Here is a 23,407-nt window from a genome sequence, read left to right as displayed (position 1 = left end):
ATGGCCTGGTCTCTTCAGGAAGCCAGTATCATAAGTGTAAAAAACAAAAAAATAGAAAACAGGACAATTGTAGTATGTTAAAAGTGACTAAAGCAACAACAATCAAATGTAGTTCATAAACTGATTCAATATTGGTTTGAAAAAGTTGACCTTTTTGGAGAAGAGGGGCAGAACAAGATGGAAGAATAGGACTCCCCAGTGATTGCCCCTAACAGAAACATCAATGTGAACACTATCCATGCACGATAACATCTTCACAAGAGCTAAGGAAATAAGGTGAGAAATCACAGTATCTGATTGCAGCACAAACTGACCTTTTGGGGGAATAATTAGCAAAACTTGAATATGAACTAGATATTAAGGGCTTAAGTATGACATATGTAACAGAATGTGTTTATCTTTAGGAGAGACATAAACAAATATGACAAAAAAGCTAACAACTACAATATCCAAATGAAGTATACAGGTGTTTACCATAATATTCTTTCAATGTGTATGTCTGAACATTCTTCAGTTGGGAGTGATATGAGAGAATGAAGTCACTTTAAAATGTGGGTGAGGACGGTGGCCAAAATGTTCAGTTTTAAGGAACCAAAAAACAGTAATAGCCGATTCTACTGACAGGTGTAACAAAGAAACACACTGATCTTAAACCAGGTTCCTATGACACATATACTGGAAGATGGAGCCAAAAAAGAGAGGGCATCACTTTACCAAACAATTCCTATCCTCAAAGTTTAAAATATCAACCAAAACTCTGCTGATAAAACCTTCTGAAATACACGCAGTATCTATCATTTTCTCAAGGGCTATTAAAGATATATCATTTTTCCTCAATTATAATGATTAAGATGGATGGAAAACTTTGTAATTTTGAAATTTAAGAAGTATGGGAATAGCTTAGAGAATCAAAAACAAAAACTCTTTAAGACCTTACATTTATTTTCATACACAGATGAAGATGGCATCCTAAATCAAAATCAGTATCATTTTGTATCTCTCATATAAATAATGGGTTCTATGAAATTACATTTGTTCTGCAATCCCTTACATACTAGTGGTTGGGCAGATTTATACTGCTATAAACACAACCGTAAGTCCAGCCCCAAAGTTGACTCCTTCAATTAATGACTCAGTATCCTAGGGTTTCTCTGCGAAATTTTAAAATTTTATTCAACATGACTAAGTAGATACTTCTCAAAGCCACCCCCATAATACCTAGATTCCACAGTCTTTTAATTATGACAATTTCATTACAACAAATATCTCAGCTCCTTTTATACATGACTGCCCTTTTACACTCCTAATAGACATGAAAATGTTACCCTATACCTTTATCTTTTCTAAACTTTGCAAAAATATCTAGTTTTTTCTGCCATTTTCCCCTCCCATTTCTATTTCCAAGGCGATTTCCCCCTTTTCTAATAATTCCTATAATCTGTAGAAACTGGTACCCAAAATCTTACCCCTAGGAAAAACTGAAATCACATATACTACAATTTCAAATAGAGAATCTTATGACATAAACCTTGATCAACCTAACAAATCATTTTCCTTAACATGGTGAACTAGATAATTCAAACCAATTATCTTACTGGGAGCAACTAGAAAAACTGGACACCTGCTCAAGTCCCCAGTAAAAAATATTTTAAAAATCAAAACCAAAAAACCTGTTTGAGGGCATCAGAGTGCCAAGGTAGTGAAAAAGCATGAAGACCAAGATCTAGTAGAATAAGGAAAAGCTCATAAGGGAGCCTGGCATCTGGGGCCGTTTTTCCTCCTGATGGGATCTGCTAATTCCAAAGAGGTGGCTGAGAAGCTGAGCTTGAACTTGCAACAGATTTACACAACTAGAGATGATTAAATATTGGAGTTAAGGGTTCAAGAAAGTGTGGGGGTGGGGGCATGTGGGGCTGATAACACCCCTGGCTTTATGCTAGGACTCCAAAGGGTCATATCCCAGAAGAAAATAAAACAAAATAGACCAGCCTTCGTAGACTCTGGAACCCAGATTTGAAACATTATAGTCTCTGACTGGATTAAGATGATCCAGGATTGCTAGTGCCACTAGCTTGCCTCCTGCCAAAAGTCAACAAAAATCCTCTCTAGAAGGAGACAGCATCATTCCCAAACCTTAAATTATCTATATAATTTTTATTACATAACGTCTTAAGTTATCCAACACAGACATGCTTAATATATTCAAAAAAGTTTTTTGTTTTTTTTTTTTGAGAATCATGAAAGACTGGTGCAGTACAAAACTCTGCTAACTTCAAAATTTCAAATACTTTACTTCATAATCCTTACGTTCATCTCCGATGAATTCTTTAGGAATTCCCACAGCTGTTCTATGCCCTCCTTACTGCCCTTCAGTCCCCATGCACTTGAAAACTTCACGTACTAAAGTAAGAAAAATCAGTCATCCAATCTAAAAGGAGTTCATACACTCACAGACGACCCTCTAACCTGTCTTCTCTGTATATTACCTGAGAGGGAACATACTCCACTAAGTTGCCACAAGAGAGTGAACTCTATCGGGGAGACACCATAGGTTTTCCAACATTTTACAACATAATCCATTACACACACACCTCTGTGTGTATCTCTATATAAATATACTCACACATCTATGGGAAACACAACTTTCAAAAAATTCTGAACTACAGTAATCAACACACTGTGGGAACATAAGCATAGACACATAGATCAATGGAATAGAACTCAGAGTCCAGAAATAAATCTGCCTTTTTTTCAAGAATGCCCAAGACAATTTGGTAAGAAAGAATAGCATTTTCAACAAATGGAGCTAGGAGTACTGCACGTCTACAAGCAAAAGAATGACCTCATATACGTTCCTCATACCACACACCATAAAATTAACTCAACATGGATCACAGACCTAAATGTAAGAGCTAAAACTATAAAACTCAGAAAAAAACGTAGAAGTTGTCTTCATGACCTTGAGTTAAGCATTGGCTTCTTATAAAATATTCCAAAAGCACAAGGGAAAAACAAATACGTTGTATTTCTTCATTGAAATTAAAACTTTTTGTGCTACAAATGATGCCATCAAGAAAGTAAAAAGACTACCTCCAAAACAGGAGAAAATATTTATAAACCATACATCTGTTAAGCAACTTGTATCTCTAATATATAAAGAACTCTTTGGCCAGGCGAGGAAGCTCATGTTTGTAATCTCAGCACTTTTTGAGGCCAAGGTGGGAGCAACACTTGAGCCCAGGAGTTAGAGCACCTGGGCAGCACAGTGAGACCCCATCTCTACAAAAAAAAAATTAAAAATTAGCAGGGCACACCTGTGGTCCTAGCTACTTGTGAGGCTGGGGAGGGAGGATCACTTGAGGTAAAATTTTTTGTACTAAAAATACAAAAAAATTAGCCAGGACTAATGGCAGGCACCTGTAATCTCAGCTACTCAGGAGGCTAAGGCAGGAGAATTTCTTGAACCTGGGAGGCTGAAGTGAGCCAAGATCACACCACTGCACTCTAGCCTGGGCGAGAGAGCAAGACGTCACCTCAAAAAAAATAAAAAAGAGATAGCCAGAATGAGCAAAACTACAAAGAAGAAAGTAGGTTAAGTGGCTGTTTAGGGCCAGGGAGAGTGGTGTATGTGCGTTTGAAGAAATGGGGAGTGACTGCTAGTGAGTATGAGGTTACTTTCTGGGGTGACAAACATGTTCTAAAGTTAGGTTGTGATGATGGTTCCATTATTCCAGGAATATACTAAAAAAGCTTTGAGCTGTGTATTTCAAATAGATAACTATAATGGTATGTGAATTATACCCCAATAAAACTGTTAAAAAATTCTTAGTCCCTTATTATACATGACACGCTATGGTATTTTCTACTTCATTTCTTTTAAAAACATAACAGAAGTTGTGATCTCCTAAATTCATTCTATAACCTACTAATGGGTCATGACTAACAATTTGAAAGCACTGCCACAGAGTCCTACCTACAACACTAAAACTTATAACCACCGTCTCCTGTATCAGGACTAATCCCCTCATACCTCACATCCCTGCTGATGGTCACCAGAAAATGTCCAGTTCTCCCTGGTTACCTATTATTCCCTGAATTCTCACTGCCATACTGCTGTGTACGTCCTCCATTTGACTCAATTCTTCATCCTCCTAATTCCTTTACTTGGCCTTCTGAAATTCCCAATTTGTGACAAGCAAACTCAGCCTGTTACACTACCTATATCCTTTCTTGTCATTGTCTATCCTCCCTCCAATTCTTCCTTATTCAGTGAGGACATTACAACTGGTTTACAGTATGTACCCTTACTCCCCTCACTAGTTGCTGATTTCACCACGCATGCAGACTGACCCTTTTTTCATACCTCAGACTTTTAACTCATTGGCCTCCTCACATTCCGGACTTGTCTCTGAATTCTAACTCTGCAGCCCACACCCAAGGTCATCCTGAGCATCAATTATGTCAATAATTATCATACTTGTGAAATCTCTCTTTCAGATATCCCACTCTGACCATGGCATTCAATCTTTCAAATTAACTTACTCAAACCCTGTGGCCAGTTACATACTCAACCACCACCCCACAATAAGCATTCTAGTTAAAAGGCCCTTATTTCCCTTGTCCCCTTTTCCTTTTGTACTGATCTGGTGTGATGGTTAGCTGTAAGTATCAATTTGGCTAGGCTGTAGTACCCAGTTATTCAAACAATTATGTAGTTGCTGTGAAGGTATTTTGTAGATGTGATTAATATCTACAAACAGTCAAGTTTAAGTACCGGAGCTTATCCTTGATACCGTGGGTAGGCCTCATCCAATCACTTGATAAGGCTTTAATAGCAAAAACAAGTTTCCCTGAAAAAAACAAAATTCTGCCTCAAGGCTGCAGTATTAACTCCTGACCAAGAATTTCCTGCCTGTCCTACAGATTTCAGACTTGCCAGCCCTCACAAAAATAAATGCCTTAAAATCTCAGTCTATCTATCTATAACTCAGATTGGTTCTGTTTCTCTGGAGAACTCTACTACACCTGGCAAAATCTCACCCTGGGTAAATCCAACCACCTGCCTTATCTGTGCCTGTAACTAATCAGCTAAATAATGCTGGGGGGGGGGGGGTGGTCACAAAACCAGGTTGACTGATATCACTTTAACTTCAAGATTTTAAACCTTAAATGAACAATCAATACTTCTTGACAAACTGCTTCAAACTCCTCATACTCCCATCCCTTTCTGCCCATATGAATCTCATGCTTCACTGAGCAAACAAACCACAAGAGAAGATGAAAGCCAGGAGAACAGGTCTTCATCTTCCAACTTCCAAACTTCCTCACAAGGGCACACTTTTCCACATTTCCTCCTGTTAGATGGAAAAGATTTCTCCTCTAATGAGGGCCAAACTCTCTACCTGTACTCTGCATCCCCTTTCCTACATACAGCAATGCCATTTTCACTCAATTTCTGAGCCTCACAATTTCCTTTATCTACCAACCCATTTCTTTGTTCACTTTAGAGCTAATCTTAAAAGAGTGGTCTACACCCACTGTGTCAGCACTTGCTCATATCTCACTCTTTTTCAAAGTGTTTCATTCAGGGGCTAGGTGTGGTGGCTCACGTCTATAATCCCAGCAATTTGGGAGGCTGAGGTGGGAAGATCACATGAGGCCAGGAGTTTGAGACCAGCCTGGGCAACACAGTGAGACCCCATCTTTACAAAAAACTTAAAAATTAGCCAGCCGAGTCCCAGCTACTTGGGAGGCTGAGACAGGAAGATCCACTTGAGCCCAGGAGTTTAAGGCTGCAATAAGCTATGATCACACCACTGCACTCCAGCCTGGGCAACAGAGGGAGATGGTCTTTTTAAAAAAAAAAAAAAATCATTCATTGTTTTTTAACCATCTTCAACTTGGCTTCTTTCTTCCTACTTTAATAAAATCGTCAAACAAGACCACCAACAACTTCCCATATAATCTCTCTATGCCTGTTTCCTGATGTATAAAATGGGCCTAACAGTGCCCACCTTGTAGGGTTGCTGTGTGATGTTTAAATAATTTAACATACATAAAGCACAAGAATAGTGGCTGATACATAATAGGCACCAAATAGGGTATGTATTAGTTCTTATACTATTAGGATAGTCTAGATTCTTGTTTTCCCAAGGTTCTAACTTTTTGTTTCTAGTTACTTAACAATGTATGGGTCCTTGAGCAGAAAACCACCTCAGCTTTTTGGTGGGAGCAGGGGAAGGGAAGAAGAGACAGAAAATAAACTATTTAATCCCCATTAAGCAATGAGATCTCTACTGAAGTTCAGCTAAGTATCTAACTACCATATAATTTTATAAGGATGAGCGACCTGCCTCAAACCCAGTCGCCAAATCAAACTCACTCTTTGCACTCTCTCACTCCTGTGCTTTCCTGACTTGTTGATTTCAGCATTTTTCCAAGCTTAAGACCCTCCTGTCTATATTCATTCACTTCATACTTCTACATATCTTGACCTCTGACCGTACGCTCTCTGACACCAGACTAAACTATATTTCAGGGAGCTGCCTCTGACTGCTAAGCACATAGAAAGCAGCCTATATGTATAGTCACGCCTTGCTTAAGGACGGGGATACCTTCTGAGAAATGCATCGTTAGGCAATGCCGTCACTGTGCGAACATCATGGAATGTACTTACACCAACCTAGATAGTATAACATACCTAGGCTATAATATGGTGTAGCCTATTGACCCTAGGCTACGAACCTGTACAGCATATTACTGTACTGAATACTGCAGGCGACTGTAACACAACGGGAAGTATTTGTGTATCTAAACATAGAAAAAATAGAGTAAAAATATGGTATAATTTAATGGGACCACTGTCACATGTGTGTTCTGTCACTGACTGAAACCTCACCATGGGGTACATGACTGTATTATCAAATAAGAGACAAGGCAGTTAACTGCTATTACATTAGCTATCAAGTGATTGATCCCCAACTTGTCCATTTAACATTTTGAAAACCACAGTTCATTTCAAGTTACATTAACTTTAGAAAGAAAACTTCACACTACTTTAAGTATTCCCATAATCCCTCCCTAATTTCATTATTATTCATAACCTTTAAATACTCAACAGATAAACAGATATTTTGGCTCTCGTTTCACATATAATGGAGGAAAACTATAATCTTCTAAAAATCACCACTATGAATGCAATAAAAAAAATATAGCGGTATTAAAAAGTTGGGGGAGGGAGGAGGTAAAAATCAAAGGAAACAAAAAAGCTGGCATGACATATCAGAAAAATCAAAAATTCAACTACAAAACTATTAGAAATAATAAATATTCTACAGGGGGCTTATCATTTAATATATAAAAAATATTAACTAATTTACAAAATAAAAAAGCTTTCATATATAAAACCAGATAGAAGATAAAATGGAAAAAAAGATGCCACTTCCGGCAGGAAAAAAAAAAAAACAGAAAAACTTAAATATATAAAATAGCAAAAAAAAAAAAAATTCTTTTTAATGTTTAAAAATGCTATCAGGAACCCAAAATGAGACTTCAACAAATAAAAAGGTTAAGTTTTTCCTATTCTTGGATATAAAGGTACAACATCATAAAGCTGTCACTTATTTTTTAAATACAAAGAAATCCTAACAGTAAACTGAATCCATGTAATAGAAGTCAATCACTGGGGAGCAAGGTAACTTGAAAAGGATGTACAAAACGCTTCTGGGTGATGGAAGTGTTCTGTATTTTGATCTGGGGTTGCACAAGTGTATACATAAGCAAACTTATTGGACTGTAATGCTTGTGCATCTAGCTGTACATAATTTTACAATAAAACAAAAAAACTGATTCCAACAGAAAGACTGGCAGAGGAGGGGTACAGACTAGACTAGATGGGTTGTTTCTAAAAGTTCATATAAAATAAACAAGATAGAAGCCAGAAAAATACTTCTGAAAAGAGAAATAAAAGGGAATTAGACCTAGCAGAAAACACAGCATATGCTACAATAATAAAAACAGGATGGTGGCCGGGCGCGGTGGCTCAAGCCTGTAATCCCAGCACTTTGGGAGGCCGAGACGGGCGGATCACGAGGTCAGGAGATCGAGACCATCCTGGCTAACACGGTGAAACCCCGTCTCTACTAAAAAATACAAAAAACTAGCCGGGCGAGGTGGCTGGCGCCTGTAGTCCCAGCTACTTGGGAGGCTGAGGCAGGAGAATAGCGTAAACCCGGGAGGCGGAGCTTGCAGTGAGCTGAGATCCGGCCACTGCACTCCAGTCTGGGCGACAGAGCGAGACTCCGTCTCAAAAAAAAAAAAAAAAAACAAAACAGGATGGCTTGGGTCCCAAACAGGCGGATGGGTCAGTGGGACCAATGGTACCAAACACACGTGGAAATTTTGTAAATGGTAAAAGTGGCATTTTAAATCAGTAAGACAAAGATGGACTATTTAATAAATGGTGTAGGGGCAACTGGATGGATATCTGGTGAAGAAAATAAAGTTGGAACTATACATAATATCCTACCATAGAATGGAAAACAGCAAATTGGGGAAAAATATTTCCAAAAAATAGCATGGAGCCAATCTGTAAAATTAATCCTAAAAATCTAGGAAAATGAGCAACAAAGCAATAGAAAAATACGCAAAGACAAGGACAGTTCAAAATAAAGAAAATACAAACAGTCCTTAAAAGATGAAAGATGTTTAAGGGTAACAAGAAGCAGGCATCCTTACACAGTGCTGGTGGAATGGAAGGTGGACAACCTCTACAGGCTTCACTTCAGCAATACATAAAATTACAAATGCATATACACTGGCCTAGGAACTCTACCTCTGGAAATTTATCCTATGCATTTAAGTGCAACATGATGTATGCACAAGGTAATCCACTGCACCATGGTTTTTGATAGCAAAAGTCTGAAAACTACCTAAATATGCATCAAAAAGGAGTTAAATGGTACACCAGTATAATGATGTTATAGACTGTCTGTGTCCCTCCAAATTCATATGTTGAAGCCCTACCCTCCAACTTGATAGTATTTGGAGGAGAAATCTTTAGGAGGTAACTAAGCTTCTCATGTATTAGGTCATGAGGGTGGAGTCCCCATGATAGGATGAGGAACAAACTAGAGCTCTTAGGGGCCATGTGAGGATACATCCAGAAACCAGCCACCTGTAAAGCCAGGAATAGGGCCCTCAACAGGGAACCAAATTGGTTAAGTAGCCTAATCTTGAATTTCCCAACTTCCAGAACTGTGAGAAATAAATTTCTGTTGTTTAAACCACTCAATCTACGGTATTTTGATATAGCACCCCAAACAGAGTAACACAAATGGAATACCACAAAGATGTTAAAAAAGATGTTAAAATACCACAAAGATGTTAAAAAAAGCATGCTATTTACATACTGATATGACTGATATAAAATAATATCTCAGCTATATTAAAACAAAAAAGCAGGCCACGTGCGGTGGCTCACACCCATAATCCCAGCACTTTGGAGGCCAAGGCAAGTGGATCACCTGTAATCCCAGCTACTCAGGAGGCTGAAGGAGGAGAATCACTTGAACCTGGGAGGCAGAGGTGGCAGTGAGCCGAGACTGCGCCACTGCACTCCAGCCTGGGCAACAAGAGTGAGAATCCGTCTCAAAAAACAAACCAACAAGCAAAAAACAAAAAAGCAAAGGGTGGTACATATTGCATCCATCAACTTAGATTAAATAAAAAGGGAGGAAGCAGAGCAAAGGCTACACAGTACTGTATATATGTATGATACCTATCCTTCATTGGCAAAGCCAAAATCCATAAAGCTGTGAAAAATACATTTTAAAAATAAGTTTAGTACAAACATATTTGGTAGCAAAACCTGACGAGATGTAGCATAAGATTTTATAATCTTTATTCACCCCACTTGTATTTGTTATGCTTTTATAAAAATATTAACATCTTTGATTATTTCTGGGTTTTTTTTTTTTTTTTTTTTTTTTTTTTGAGACAGAGTCTCACCTCTGCCGCCCAGGCCGGAGTGTAGTGGCATGATCTCGGCTCACTGCAACCTCCACCTTCCAGACTGAAGTGATTCTCCTGCCTTAGCCTCCTGAATAGCTGGGATTACAGGCGCGTGCTACCACGCCCAGCTAATTTTTGTACTTTTAGTATAGATGTAGTTTCACTATGTTGGCCAAGTTGGTCTCAAACTCCTGACCTCAGGTGATCCACCCGCCTCAGCCTCCCAAAGTGCTGGGACTACAGGCGTGAGCCACCACGCCTGGCCTATGTCTGAATTTTTTACAGAAATGCTAATGTGTTTAATTACGAGGCTACAACCTCTTACTAGGGATTTTGGATAACATGGTAGATGCGCTATCTTATCTTCCTACAATTGCAAAAAAAGAAGCCTTCATTCTAAAATACATCTGGACCAAGGATTCTGAACAAAGGATTACACACTTACACACACATAAACTATCTTTGGAAGTATTCACAGAAAATTTAAGTTTCCAGGTAGAAGAACTAGGTGGCTACACACAGTAGAAAAGGAGATTCTTTATCTTTTTAAATCTTTGGAATTTTGAGTCAAAGTGAATTAATTACTACTTAGTCAAAATATAAAATGTAAACAAAGTAAAACATTAAGACTTTTAAATTCTCAATAGTAACAGACAAAGCTAGATACTTGGGTTTTTGTTTGTTTTAACTGAAAAGTGACCCTTTCTCAGGTCACAGAGAAATCCATACAGCAGGAGCTTTTCTTTATCTTACCTTTGGTTGACCCAATGGCATCTGAAAGTAAAGAGAGCCATCCTTTCTGGAGTAAATCAGAAAATGGTGATTTTTCTACCCAATTAATGACTTTTAGGAAATAGCATCTTATCAATGTTTTTGATGTTTCCTGCCGAGCAAAGCAAGTGCTTGTATGTGGCTGTTTTTCGTTTCTAGGGTCCCCAGAAATATGGTAGGTGGCGGGCTTGAGTCTCTCAGCACCGAGAAGCAGTACTGGAGGCCTACACTTCTCAATACTGGAGAGAGACTTTAAAAAGTGTTTCAAGTACAGATCTAGCCTTACATCGTAACAGCTCCAATACAAAGGAGATTGAGAACTCTGGTTAGTACCTGAATAGCATCTTTTCTACTGTCAGCTTTTCGTATTTTTCATATACTTATTTTGATACCCTGTTGTATTCCAGAATGAATTTATAAGGTTTGTCTTTTCTTATGATTTGGATTTTGACTAATGTGCACCACACTCTCAACTTAAACCAGGAATCAGAAAAGATACCTTGCTTTCTGAGGTTTATCGAGTGAGTACAAAGGCATGGCAAGAGACACAAGGTTTGGAAGGCCCCAAATGCCCCAATGACAAAAGAAATTCCTAATGAAATGACTAACAATATTTGCTTCCTTGTGTTAGGACATAAATGTGCTTACGTTAATCCTTATCTTCTATCAAATTATACTCGGCTCACTGACGGTAGAAACTGACTTCTATTTCCTTTGGCTCCCACATCATCGAATACCTGGATTGGTATAATGCAATGCACAGTAAATATTGCCGAAGTAAAAACCAGTGTCATCTCATAGTAGAGTAGATGCTCTCAAGAAGGAACAAGAAATTTGATCTACCATTATAACCATACAAACGCTAAACAGAAGACTTAGAAAAACACAGAAAATACAGAAAAGATAATATTTCTAAGTAGTACTAATAAATAATCTCCCTCATTTTTTAAGAGGCCTCCATGCCTCAATGAATTGTTGTGGTTACCAGGTCTCTGACAAATTTGCAATCTTCGCAGAATCAAAGATCCCAATAACACTAAATTTAAAAGATGTGACAGCATTCCATTTTCTTCAAATGTGTCACATGATAAAGCTATTCGTAGTTCCTAAATTCTCATTCCTTTAGATGTCTATAATAAACCTAGGAAAGCGTAGGCAATTTTCTGCTGTGGGAAAAGGCAAAAAATCGTGAAAGTGGCAAATATGTTCCCTTCAATATATGCTTTTGGAACATTTCCAAATTTTAAGATAGAGAGGACTACTGGTCCAAATGTTAATATAAATCATCTCAGTCAATTCAGATTATATGAGATGATCGAATTTTAGATAAACCCCCAGAGATGCAGAGTGAAACAAATGGCATATTCTGGAGAATTAGAATGGACACTGTGCATTAAACTGGCTTGACATTTACTTGGCATTTTATGTTTGTTCAAAGTTAAAAATAAGTGATAACAATAGCAAAAACTACCTGAATACTTATATCTACCATTCCAGGCACCATACCAGTACTAGGCACTTTACATGCAGTACCTTATTTAAACCTCACAGACCTATGAGGTTATGTGCTATTATTATTCTCATTTGACAGACAATAAAACAGGCCCAAATATGTTATATAACCTGAACGAGCCTATACCACAGTTAGATTGGAGCACAATTAGAACTCAGGCTGACCTTAAAACCCACACTAGCAATCACTATAAGGTTTGGGTTCCTTAACTTTCTAAAGAATGGCAGATTTTAACTAAATCTGAAATACAATAAAGGGTAACAGCAAACACAGGCATGTCTTGTATTTGTATATAACCCCCCTCCAAGAAAAAGAACGGAAGCTACTAAGTTTTCCAAAAAGGTGTCTCTCCTGTCTCTCTCTCTCTCTCTCTCTCTCCCCCCCCCCCACACACACACACACAAAATTTTAAAAACTGGATTTCAGTGAAATTTGGCTTGCACAGAGATGTGAAGTAGGCTTTTGTTTGGCAGGAGCCCTTTCATCTACCTTTTAAAAGAGCATAAATTCACTGTTCAGAGATGCCTTAAGTCTCATCCCTGACTATAAGCTTCCTGAGGGTAATGAACTCTTCATTTTATGTCTTCCACAAAATCTCTGAGAGCATAGGGTCTCATGAGAAGGCATAATGCTGTGGAATAAATAAAAATCTCCCTTTCCAAGAATCTCCAGCTTATGGCGAAGTCTTCCATTTGTTTTCTAAGTCTGGATATTAAAGAAAAAATTTAACTCAACAATTTTTTTGGCTTCTGAAAATTACAAAATTCTAACTTTGACTACTGTTCTTAACTTGGGCTTCTGATTATCACCCAAGAAGGGCTCTTTTTGTCCTAGTATGTTTTCTCTAGAACCACCTATCTGAGGAACAAGCCTTCTATAAAAAAAAGTTCTGACAGCCTGAGTTTATAGTTTTAAAGCCAAAAACATTAAGGCACTTGCCTAAAGCTCCAGCACTTGTTGATGACAAAGTCCAGATGGCAGAACTGAGAAATGAACCTAGGTCTGATTCCTGGATTGCTCTAGCTCCACCTATTGACCTGAATGACAGGGTAACTCATTTCAATACTTCTGTCACCTTTCAGTCAAATCATTTCTGAAATCAAAGTTCAACTTAACCTGCATTAAGAGTAAAAATGCAAGGCTTCTAAATGTTCAGGTAAAGAGCACATGATGAAGACAATCAGCATCACAGTTCACTGACATAGGCAAATGATTCATATATAAAGCTATGCGGTTATAATGACTTCCTTGGACTACGTGAATCAGAAAGGCTACTACCCATACCATTGACTTGACCAGAGACCTCTAGAGCGCTGGAATCCTAATGTCAGACATTATTTTGTATTTCTACTCGTGCAACAAAGCATCTCAACCATGTAGATGACTCAAATATGTCAAAATTCAACCCGCTGGCAAAGCTGACCAACAAGAAGCAGGCTCCTATTCAACAACCTCTTAGCACTAGGATAGTTGGGGACTAGTCATTTAACAACAAATTACTTCAAGTTGTTTCACTGAACATCTCATCCTCCCAAGGTCACTTCGATAATATCAGGCATGTAGCAAATACTTAAGATTCTAACCACATTAATTTGTGTACAATGTATTCTTGCACTAACTTCCTTTCCAAATGGCATTTCCCCCGATCTAAAGGAGTGTGAAGGATACAGTTTCCTATTCTGCCAGGACAGGACACTTAAAAGGAGCCCTTTTCATACTTATTAAAGGAATATATTTACTAACAGAATCGATGCTATATCTCTTACTTTAAAGCATAATTTGAAGTGAAATTCAGAGTGACTGCTAATGAATATGGTGTTTCTTCTTGGGGTGATGACAATGTTCTGGAATTGGTGATGGTGATCAATGCACAACATTGTGAATATACTAAAAACCACTGAAATATATACACTCTAACAGGTGAATTTCATGTCAATTAAATTTCAATAAAGCTATTTTTAAAAACCAATAATTTGGAAAACAAAATAACACAACTCTGGTTCTTTACATAGGCTGACTGTGAGCTACTGCCAAAGGATTGTCAGTAACCCCTACTAGAAGCTGACATACCTTACCTAGGTAAAGCAATAAAACGTTGGTATCTCAAAGGTTTTCATCCCTCATCTTAAAAAAGTATCATTTTCTTATTTCTTCATTTCCACTTTACAGCAAATAATAAGAAGCTCATTAATTAGTTCACTCTTTTCGTATTCTTTCAAATCCAAAACAAACGCTAAACTGTTCAGGGAGTGGAAAAGAGCTTTAACTTGGATAAATGAATTATTTTGAGTTTTAGGATCATATTTTGTACCAATGTGTTAACACAAGTTAGAACTTAAAACCAAACATTTCAAGTAAACATTTCCAAAATATTAGAAATATTTCTAATAAAACATTTATGTGGCTTTGTCCTCAATTTTTCACAAAATGAGTCACCAAAAACCTTTCAAATAATATTCACAAAATTATAAATGCAATCATTTTAGACCCCTACTGAAATACCAGTTTATGTGTGCCTGTGTGTGCATTACGTACATACACGCACAGACACACATAAACTAGTACATACACAGAAACACACACCCCACAACCTACTTTAGTTTATTAATCATATTAAAAAAACATTTAGACAAGATTTTATTTTAGGACAGTGAATGACCTACACGTGATTCAAAAGCCCATGTCATCATAACAGATAATGTACATGAACTGATCATTTAGCCATCTGAAGCGACAGTTGCATGAAGCTTCCAAAACTTTATGGAGAACATTACAGTTTTTTTTTAAGGCTTGAATTTAAATATTATCAATTACAAAGAGCTTTTCATCAATCCGACTTTTATTGAACACTTACTATATTCCAGGCTAGGTGGTGGAGAAACAGATGCAAGACAGGCCTGCCCTCAAGGAAGTCCCATTTTGATTGCTTGCTTTTGTCAGGCACAGCACTAAACATGTTCACTTAGAGCATCTGACCTCCTAGGTTTAACGTTAACCACAGCAGGGGAATCTGAGGTAACCATTACAAATGACTGTAAGGCTGCAAGACTGGAAAAAATAAAATTTAGAAATAAACAAAAGCTGTTGTATATTTAGACCAAATCTAATTCTACTTCCTAACATTACACTTGAACTTCCAGATATACTGCTTAAAAAATGACCCAGAACATAACCATACCTTCCTTAACAGACATCTCTTATGTAATTGTCTCATTTAAAGGTCCATCTATTATACTTCAGTCAAAGCATCCTCTTCCATGAAAGGATACCTTCCTTTACCTTCAAACCAAACCTCTTCATCTGGGTACGGTACCGAACAGTTGTTGAATGAATGAATGAATGAAAAAACATGTTCTAATTGCCAAAGAGGTATTTGCTGGATGCCTATCTCAAAACACAATGGACTGACGGACCAGAATTCTACTGGACAGATCGCTGAATTTCAGAGGTAAAAACGGTAATCACTGGACAATGCCATGTAGTTAACATGTTATTAAATTCGCAATAAAGACCAGGCAGGGAACTTTCAGAAATAAAAACGGAAAGTGTTCATCAGGGTACTTTAAAATGGACTTGGTTCTACCATCTCTGAATCCGGAACACAAATGTGAGACAAAGAGATGGGAGGGTGGGGTGAAAAAGTCAAAAGGTCACCACCGAGTGACCCTCAAGAGAAATGTGCGCTGACCACCGAAGCTCGGGCCAAGCTGGATGGACACCTCCCACCCGAACCACGGGCCTGGGCTGTGCCTCGCAGCCCAGAGCTGCAGGCCATCCCGGCCCTTTTCAGCGCTGCTGCCTGCCTTCGCCCAGAACCTGAGCACAAAGAAACCACCGAGAAGCAAAATACGGTCCCCACGGGCGCGGGGCAGGCTTGGGGACCCGCTGGTAGAAGCCCTCTTCCCGGCTCCTCGCCGCCCCGGAGGCAGCCAGGGTGCGGCGGGCCGCGGAGACGCCTCTGTCCGACCCTTGCCGAAGTGTTTCAGAACTTGCCACCCACCCCCCCGCTCCATTTTCTTCTCCCGCCGCGGAGGCAGGACCCGCGCGAAGAGGACGCGAGAGGACAGGCGGGCGGGGCCCGCCGCGGCGGGCGGGCTGGCGGGTAGCGGAGCGCGCCCAGGTCCCGCAGCCCCACGCCCCCTCGGCCGGCCCCCGCCTCTGCGCCGCTATTGTTCCCGCGCCGCCCCCGCCCGCCGCGCGCTCCCGCCCCCACTCCCGGGAGGGGGTTACGGCTGAGGAGAAGGCGGCGGCAGCGGCACAATAACATAAACACGACGGGGCCGCCTGCCGCCCAGGCCCTGCGGCATCCGCCGCACTCACCCGGCAGCGCAGCGAACGGCGACAGGGAAGCCCGCCAGCGGGGACAGAGGCGGTCCGAGCGGTCGCCGCGGCCGTTACCCAGCTCTGCTCGCCGCTCCGCGATCCTAGCCGCGTCGTCCAGCCTCGGCCGCTCCGCTGAGTAACAGGGACGCGGGCCGTCACCGCGCACGCCCGCCCACGTCATCGCGCAGGGCGCCGCCCCCGCGCCTCCCGAGTGGCCTGCGGGGCGGGGCAGCCCCGGGGCCCGGATTGCGGGGGCGGGGCCGCTGGCCGGGGGCGGGGCTACTCCAGGGGGCTGAGAGAACTTGCGGAGGTCGCCTGGAGGCGGAGCCGCGGAGAGAGCCTCCGAGGGCAGTGGGTGAGGGGCGTGGCCAGGAGCGGGAGGGGCGGGCCCTGTGGTGGCACGTGGCGGCGCGTGGCCCCAGGGGACTGCATCTGGTTGGCGGCGGTAGCCAGGTCGGAGCTTAAGGCTTCGGGCCTCGTCACCACAGGGTTTGAAGGGCAGGTGAGCTTAGGCCAAACTTGCGCAGCGAACAGGCACCCCTTCCTGGTACACACCTGAGTGATGAAGAGCTGGTTACCTTGACCGACAGTACGTTCCATGCTGAGGACACCTGTCCGGATCCCAGCAACCTACAGAGAGATAAGTGTTCTCTTCAGCTGCCCCGGTAAAGCTTCCTCCAGTTTTTCCAAAATCCACTTCCTCCGAGATTCCTTGCAAATCCACCTCTTCCCAGATTCCTTGCATTACCTGGTTTACCTCTGAGGCCCCACAAAACGTGTAAATGTTACAGAAGCGATAAATTGACAAGCCTTTAAATATCCAACAACAGGTGGAAAGGCGTTTAAGTTACCTACATCCATGCAGTAGAATACATTTTAGCAATTTAAACGCCATGTGTTCAAGGAATTCTTAACAACACAGGAAAATGTTAACAATATATCATTAAGAGAAAGAAGCAAGAAACAAGTCTTATATATAGAACGATCCCACTTAGTTACTATATATACACATAGAAAAAACCTGGAAAGAAATACACCAAATTATGTTAGCAATGGTTCGTCATTGGACTATGGAATAAAGGGTGACTTGGTTCTCTTTTATACTTTGGGTATTTTCTCATGTTTTCCAAGAGGAATAGTTATGTTCACAATCGGAAACAAGTAAGTTACTTTAATAAAGAATATATAAATATTTGTTGAATAAATGAATGATTTCAGGTAGACTACTTTCCTATTACATGTGGGGCTGGCCTCTTTCTGGTGATTCTAAAAGCAAACATACAGGTGATTATTCATTCATTCTCTTCCCATTTCCTCTTTCCCTCCCTCTCAACCTTCTTAATTTCCTTCCTTCCATCCTTTATTCCTGCAATAATTATTTATTGCAGGCCCATTCAGTGCCTAGCAGTACAATAGAGTTTACAGATTTAATCACTGTACTATGAAAGTAATAACAGTAAATGCAAAATTATCACTGTATTATAATACAAATTGTTAAGGATACATAATATTATGAAACTAACTAATACACTAGTTAGTAAGGCCAGAAAAGATTTCCCTGAGGAACTGTCCCTTGAGCTGGGAATAGGTTTGACTAGACAGAGAATATTTTAGAGAGAACTTTGCATGCGAAGGTCCTGTGATGAGATTAAGCAGGATAAGATGGAGAACTTCAGGAAAGGCCAGCTCTGCTGGAGGAGCAAGGAAAAAGGAGCTATGAGATGAAGTCAGGAAGATTGGTAAAGGGACCAAACATAGGACAGCCATATTGGCCGTGTTGAAAATCTTTTTATCCTAAGTGCAATGGGAAGCCCCTGACATATTCAGCAAAGAGTATGGCATGGTCAGAATAGCGTCTTGAAAATATTCCTTATTGGAAAGAGGTCAGGTGGATGTAGGAGTAGCCTAGACAGTAAAAGGTGGAGGCTTGATCTAGGGTGATGGTCATGGAAATAGCTGATGGACATGGAAAGATCTGTGAATTATTTAGGAGGTCCAAGGGGCAGAACTTGCACATTCTCCAAGTGATGGGTTATGTGGGGCAATGAAGAAGAGGGAGACATCAAGGAAAACTCAAAGGTTTCTGGCTTGTGGCCAAGGATGGATGTTAGTGCTGGTTTACCAAGATGGGAATCTTAGAAATGGACCAGACTGGGATGAAAATATCATGAGAGCAGGCTGTTTGGCTGTTTGGCTTTTGAGATGCCCAAAACTGATGTTAAGTTGGTGGTTGGATATACAGAGCTGAGGTTCAGCTAGGTGAGAGACGAATCATTGACAGTGAGTGATGCCTTGAAGCCTTGGGATAGATGGGTCGGCCTAGGCCTGAGCAGAGGGCCTACAACCAGGCTTGGGGAACTTCAATGTTAAAGGGCCACAAAGGGGAAGATGAGTCTGTGATGAGCTGCCAGGGAGATAGAAGGATAACCAGGAGAGAGGTGTTCAAGAAGAAAGAGCTGATCAATAATATTAAACATAAGAGGAGGCTTGGAATCCTGAAGTAATAGAACCAGAAGTGAATTAGTGTGGGCTGGGAAATGAATGGGAGGTGAGAAAATAAAGGTGGTGAATATGGATGAGTTGGGCAGTGAAGTAGGATACAAGCACATTTTACATCTGATGGGAAGACTCTGTTGAGAGGGAGAGGTTGAATACACACAGAAGAGAAAAAAGAAATGTGTGTTTCCAGGGAGAATGGGGTATGATCGAGCACACAGACAGAGGTACCGCCTACTCTTCACCAGTCAAATTAAAGGCCTAGAGGTAACAAAAAACAATACAACCCTTAGAGCTGTTGTGAAGTGAGGGGAGTTGCTGGGAGCAGAGCTCCAGAGTTTCACACCCAGTTATGTGATGCTATTGTCAATAACAGCCTCTGTCTCACTCGACAGAGCGAGCTTCTGACTTAGCATCTACCATAGTCAGTCTCTGATTATCTAACATCTAGAAAGAACATTCCACATATTTACATATGTGCATTCGTATGTTTGTGTGTGTGTATGATTTCAGAAAGCATTTTGCTATTTCTGATGGAATGTAATTATCTCTAATATTCTGCAAATTCAAAATGCTTTTTTGTAACCCAGATGCAGTATTGGGCCGCCTTCTTCCTTCTCATACAATTCTTTCTTGTCAACCTATTAGGGTTCCTTGTTAACCTATTAAGGGACTGACTCAGAAAAAGAGGAAAACATAGTGAATTCAGGTTTCTTGTCTCTTGTCCCAGGGAAGCTGTCTTGGGGACACTTGGTCTTTGGATACCTCTGAGGCTGGGATGGGGAAAGGAGAGAAGAGGAACTGTAGGCTTTTCAAACTCAGTCTCTGCTGGAGCCCTCAGGGATGTTCAAGAAGAGGTGGCACTCTGCGAGAGTACCTCTTCCCTTGTCATCCCAGACCACACACACTGGATTGCACTGAAGATGTTTCTTTGGCTAAGGTAGTCAGGTGAATATCACCAAGCTGTTCAGTGTGCAGAAAGTGAAAGTTGAGACTTCAACTTACTTCCTAATTCCCTGACCTCACCCCAGGGGCAGGGAGTTGGGTTGGGGGGAAGGTACTTACCAACTAAAGCCTGCAGAAGGGCATCTCCAAGGACACTGCCTCTGCCCTGACTCCACCTCCAACACCATCCTTCTCTGTTAGCCTTTCTTTCAAGCCTCCCAGTCTCGTCTCCCACCCATGTCTCCAGTCAAGTCTACTTTTCCCCCAACAGGAGGGAGAGGTTCAGCACCTCGGTCAGTCAGTCCCTGACTCAGGGATGTTCTTTGAGAATCTTTCAAGGTAGAGCCTGCTGGCTCCCGATAGAGTGAGACAGACCTTGGATGCATGAATAGAGGAAAGACGAGTGTTCGTATTGTAAATCCATCCTCCAACTGCAAGAACTATGGCTCCTCAGGGGTAGGAAAGGGCCAAAAATGACCCGAGCTCCTCAGTCGCAACTTGAACAAAATGAAGTGGAGACAGAATGGGCAGAACTCTGATTTGAAGTTACAAGTGGTACCCTGTTTTTGCTTGCAGGTACATGCAAGAGAGAATCAACTAAGCTAGTCAAGTTTATAGATTGAGTACACATGCATATTTCCATGGGAAAAAAAAGGTCAGCATTTATTCCTCTAAGACGATGGTTTTCAAATTGTGGTTCCGCAGACCAGCATCAGCTGAGAACTTGTCGAAAATGCAAATTCTCATACTCACCTCAGACCGGCTGAGTGAGAAACCCTGAGGAAGAAGACCAGCAATCTGTGTTTTAACGAGCCCCCCAGGCATTTCTGATGCCCATTTGAGTTTGAGAATCCCAGCAGCAGGACACTGACTTGCAAGTCACCCTGCTCATTTTAATCACCTGTGGCTGGGGGGCTTTTAAAACTACCCACACCCGGCTGAACGCAGTGGCTCACACCTGTAATCCTAGCACTTTGGGAGGCCGAGGCAGGTGGATCACGAGGTCAGGAGTTCAAGACCAGCCTGACAAACATGGTGAAACCCCATCTCTATTAAAAATACAAAAATTAGCTGGTTGTGGTGGCACATGCCTGTAATCTCAGCTACTCGGGAGGCTGAGGCAGGAGAATCACTTGAACCTGGGAGGCGGAGGTTGCAGTGAGCCAAGATCACGCCACTGCACTCCAGCCTGGGCAACAGAGGAAGACTCCATCTCAAAACAAAACAAAACAAAACAAAACACTACCCACACCCAGGCTCCATGTCCGGTGCTCCTTTTCCAGTGGTGTGGGGTGGAGCCCAGGCTTTGTAGCTTTTTTCAGATCCCCTCAGGTAATTTTAATCTGTAGCCAAAAATGAAAGCCAGTGCCCTAAGAAATTTGGCATATTTTCTGTTCTTTTAAAATCTCAAAGCAACTGGACAGAACATCTTGCTCTCCATTAGCTTTTGTGCTTTCATTCTTTATTTAATTCTTACTTTCATTATTGGTTCTTTTTTCCCAATGTTTTGCCCCCATCTCCCACATCTTATACATATGCTAAATTGTTCTCTTTGCATTTACACCCCACTGCCTTAGCTTGGGCTGCCATCACAGCATATCATAGACTAGGTGGCTTAAGCAACAGAGATTTATTTTCTCGAAATTCTAAAGTCTGGAAGTCTGAGATTGGGGTGTGCCAGTATGGGTAGGTTCTGGTGAAGTCCCCTTTCTCAGCTTGCAGACAGTCACCTTCTTGCTATGTCCTCACATGGCAGAGTGAGGGAGAGAGAGAGAGAGAGAGAGAGAGAGAGAGAGAGAGAGAGAGAGCTCTCTGGTATCTCTTCTTATGAGGATGGTAATTCCACCATGTGGGCTCCACTCTCGTGACTTCCTCCAACCCTAATCACCTCCCAAAGTCCCCACCTCCTAATGCCATTACAATGGGAGCTGGGGCTTCAACATATGAAATTAGAGGAAATAGAGACACAATTCAGTCCATAGTATCCAGAAACTGAAGATATTCAGGGTTTATCCTCTGGAGAAAAAAATATAAAGGAAATTGAATAGGAGAGAAAGAATATTTTATTGAAGTCATACAACCTATAAATAAAATATTTGTTGTTTTAAATAAATGTTTCAGAAGAGAGCTTTCTACCAGATCTCTTAACATCAACTCCCGCCGGGCGCGGTGGCTCATGCCTGTAATCCCAGCACTTTGGGAGGCCGAGGTGGGCGGATCACAAGGTCAGGAGATCGAGACCACGGTGAAACCCCGTCTCTACTAAAAATACAAAAAATTAGCCGGGCGCGGTTGTGGGCGCCTATAGTCCCAGCTACTCGGGAGGCTGAGGCAGGAGAATGGCGTGAACCCGGGTGGCGGAGCTTGCAGTGAGCCGAGATCGCGCCACTGCACTCCAGCCTGGGCGACAGAGCGAGACTCTGTCTCAAAAAAAAAAAAAAAAAAAAAAAATCAACTCCCTACCCCATCTACAATTATTAGCTAAGAATTTCTTTGAGCACCAGTGAAATTTTGCCATTCATAGCTCCTGCACTGTAGAACCTGTGCTATGGTCCCATGGTGGAGAGAAGATACTAGCCCCCTCCACCTCTATCTCCACCTTTACCTCCTGGCCTTCACCCTTACCCTTCAGATGTAAAACTGGAGCTCATGCTAGACTGGCAGGCATTCCACCAATGACCCTTTGGCAGAGAGACCCCTGTGAATTCCCAACCTTGGCCAACAGTCCTACTCATTCGTGGCTGGATTTGAAAAGACTCTTTGTGGCATCTCTGGGAAATGAGAAAGAGATTCTGGCATCACTGGAGAGTTATGAGTCTCTGCAGGTGGCAGAGTTTTGAGTCCCTCAGAAGGCAAGCGGATGTGTTTCCCTGCCGCTGCCTTGCCAGTGACCTCTGCTGGGGCATTCTCATGTTCCTGACTCAGAGGTGAGCCCTGAGGTCCTCTGACGCTCCTGAGAAGGTGCTCTTGCTTCTAGAAAGTGAAGATTAGAAGACAATTTGAAGGAATTTTCAATGACTTCTTAAACCTGTTCCTGAAGCAGATTCCCAGTTCACTTCTGAGGGTAGGTTGCATTGCTTCTCTTGCCACAACCCTACAGGATTCACTCCCAGCTGAGGGTTGGCATAGCTGGTCAGCCTGGCCAGCTTGAGGCTTGTTGTGGGTCTGGGAAGCTAGCAGAGGTGAGTAGGGTTTTTGGGCCTGGGAAAAGGCAGACGGAAGTATCATAACCCTTCAAGGTGTGGGTCTCTTAAAGGAGGGACAGCTACACAGGAAAATAAGTAAAGCCGGGCATGGTGGCTTATGCCTGTAATCCCAGCAATTTGGGAGGCCAAGGTGGGAAAATCA

At 41.4% G+C, this 23,407-nt stretch overlaps 1 protein-coding gene across 16 annotated transcripts in view; it reads right to left on the bottom strand.

Annotated features, from left to right (window-relative positions):
* Nucleotides 1-16,766, bottom strand: part of LOC105486663 (mitogen-activated protein kinase 8) — a 132,372-nt gene extending 115,606 nt beyond the window's left edge. For 8 of the 16 annotated variants that reach the window (XM_024794392.2, XM_024794387.2, XM_024794390.2 and 5 more), the window contains exons 1-2: nt 16,616-16,764; nt 15,150-15,343 (exon numbers count right to left, since the gene is read on the bottom strand). The gene's annotated coding sequence lies outside the window, so the exon portion shown is untranslated. Of the gene's footprint in view, nt 1-11,430; nt 11,520-15,149; nt 15,344-16,615 lie in introns of all 16 variants that reach the window. The other 8 variants (XM_024794393.2, XM_024794388.2, XM_024794391.2 and 5 more) reach the window with 4 other exon arrangements.
* Nucleotides 16,767-23,407: the final 6,641 nt, after the last annotated feature.

The sequence above is a fragment of the Macaca nemestrina genome, chromosome 9 (assembly GCF_043159975.1).
Source record: "Macaca nemestrina isolate mMacNem1 chromosome 9, mMacNem.hap1, whole genome shotgun sequence".
NCBI classification, from domain to species: Eukaryota; Metazoa; Chordata; class Mammalia; order Primates; family Cercopithecidae; genus Macaca; species Macaca nemestrina.
Note: the sequence above shows the minus strand (reverse complement) of the source record. Positions and strands in the feature narration are given on the sequence as shown.